The sequence below is a fragment of the Dipodomys ordii genome, unplaced genomic scaffold (genome assembly GCF_000151885.1).
Source record: "Dipodomys ordii isolate 6190 unplaced genomic scaffold, Dord_2.0 Scaffold45, whole genome shotgun sequence".
Taxonomy (NCBI): Eukaryota; Metazoa; Chordata; class Mammalia; order Rodentia; family Heteromyidae; genus Dipodomys; species Dipodomys ordii.
In genome coordinates this window covers 7157601-7159945 of record NW_012267261.1, presented here as the reverse complement: position 1 = coordinate 7159945, position 2345 = coordinate 7157601, and the positions used below count along the sequence as shown (strand labels likewise).

The 2345-nt window shown below is 39.2% G+C and overlaps 1 pseudogene; it reads left to right on the top strand.

The window, feature by feature from the left end:
- Positions 1-597: 597 nt before the first annotated feature.
- On the top strand, positions 598-1121 carry LOC105987884 (annotated as a pseudogene).
- The last annotated feature ends 1224 nt before the right edge of the window (positions 1122-2345 follow it).

Sequence of the window (2345 nt, the reverse complement as noted above, 5' to 3'; positions counted from 1 at the left end):
TCTCAAAATGTTTACACTAGACAAAATTATCTAAAAGCCTATTTTCTAACAAAGAGTATGCTACAAACTTTACTCAACACCTAAATCAAAAAAACTCTAACACTAGCAAGACAATGTATTATAGAATATCAGTTGTTTATCCTTTTGACCGAATGACAGAGCTACAGCATCACAGGAGAGTGCTGTAGGGTATATCACTAGCCTAGGAGAAGGCCAAAACTCAACATTTAAGGTACATTATCATAAAATGGAAGCAATCATAACTCAAGCCATCTTAAATTGGATATGTGACATACATCTTTTGTGTGATACATATAAAGTTGTCTGCTCTGGAAGGTTGACGCATAAGTCTTTCAGAGGAAGGCACACAGAGGGACCCAACTTCCAGCTTCAGTGCTGGTGACCAGATTCAAGGTTTCATGTATACCTGGCAGCTGCTTTACCACTGACTTTCATTCTCAACCTAAGGATCATTCATTTACTAGTGAAGCCTGATTTGTGTTGAGCAAGACAAGTTGGGTCAAGCATTTGAAGGTGCTTTTGATATATTGAGGCAACATTCAACTGGGGATCTCCAACTACTTTGGTTGACCTACAATGTTACCTACAGAGGAGCCTGTCCAGGATTGGAGAGCTGTCATAAACAGTGATGCTGACTTACACTTTTAAGGAAATAGTTATCAATCTCTGTGGAACATAACTGAAAACCAATTGTGTCACCTGTTAATTTCCAGCAAAAAGAGGGGAAAGGTAGTAAGAAGCTGAGACTTATTTGAATACCTTCACAAATCCTTGTACAATCCTGAGTGGGTTGATAAAGACAATTTTCTGTTTATATCAAAGAACAAAGAAAAACTTGCTGAACTTTTGGGAAAAAGAAAAGGAAGACCATGACTTATCAGAAAATGGCCAGAGCCTTGAGGAATACATGGATGGAAGAAATCATCAAAATCTGGAGAAAACTCACCTATCAGTTCAGTGATATGATTCTCCAGAGACTTTCACTACCTCATATCTTGGGGAAAGAAATCTACTCACAGTATGTCCAACTTGATCAAAAACATCTCAGTTTAAATAACAGGGATGCCAATTACCAGGAGCTAAACTGCCTAGTATGCTAAATATACTCTCCCATTTCCTGGTTTTTTAACATCAGAAAATTCTACAAGCTTCAGGATTGCTTTCCCTGAAGCAAGCACATCCCACCTTCCATATTCATAGGTTCCACATCAAGAATTCAGCCAACTATGGATCAAAATATTTTAAAAAATGATGCTTTTGATAAAAGTTCTGCTCTGCTTATTCTGTGTACTTTTGTGAGTATTTGAAATATTTTTCTTTGAGTGTTTAAACCTAAAAATAATTAGCTCCATTGTCTGAAACTAAAGAAAATAAAGCTCTAGATTCCATTGAAGATAGAGTGTGGCAAGGTAAAGGTACAGTGGGAGCTGAAAACAAGAAGATGATTAAGTGCCTGTGTAAGGAGAAGCTTGATGCCCAGTTTCCCACCAAACTAAGGTGGTATCTTGTCTCATTCCTCCAAAAGACAAGAGTTATATATACTGAAGGACAAGAGAGTCTTCACATTTTAGAACTACCAAACACAGTGAAAAGCGGTGGTGAATTATAATACTATTAACAGAAGATTAAAAATGACATATTAGCCGGCACTAGTAGCTCATGCTTGCAATCCTAACTACTCACAAGGCTGAGATCTGAGGATCACAGTTCAGAGCAAGCCTGAGCAGCAAAGTCCACGAGTCTCTTATCTCCAATTAAGCACCAAAAGAAAAAGGAAAAGAAAGAGAAAGAAAGAAAGAAGAAAAGAAAAGCATATTAGCTGGGCACTAGAGGCTCACACCTGAAATCCTAGCTACTTAGGAGGCTGAGATTTGTCAAAGCCAACATGGGCAGCAAAGGCAGACACCACCAACTAACTAGCAAAAAGCCAGAAATGGAGGTGTGGTTGAAGTGGTAGAGTACCACCCTTGAGTGTGAAAAAGCTAACAGCATCCAGGTCCTGAGTTTAAACCCCAGGATTCTCTCTGTCTGTCTGTCTCTCTGTCAGTCTGTCTCTCTGTCTTTCTTTCTGTCTCTGTCTCTCTCTATGTCTCTGTCTCTGTCTCTCTCCCCCTCTCTCGCTCCTTCCCTTACTCTCCCCCCCCCTCACACACACACAAATTGCTCATTAAACAGAGGTAATTCCTCTATCTGGAGTTGGGCAGATTCCCTTAGAAAAACCCAGTCCTCTCAAAAAAAAAATGAATACAAGCTTACAGTTAGGAAGCTTCCAACAAAAGTTAGGCTGAACCATCATTAAAATGCAAGTCAAAACCACAGGAGAT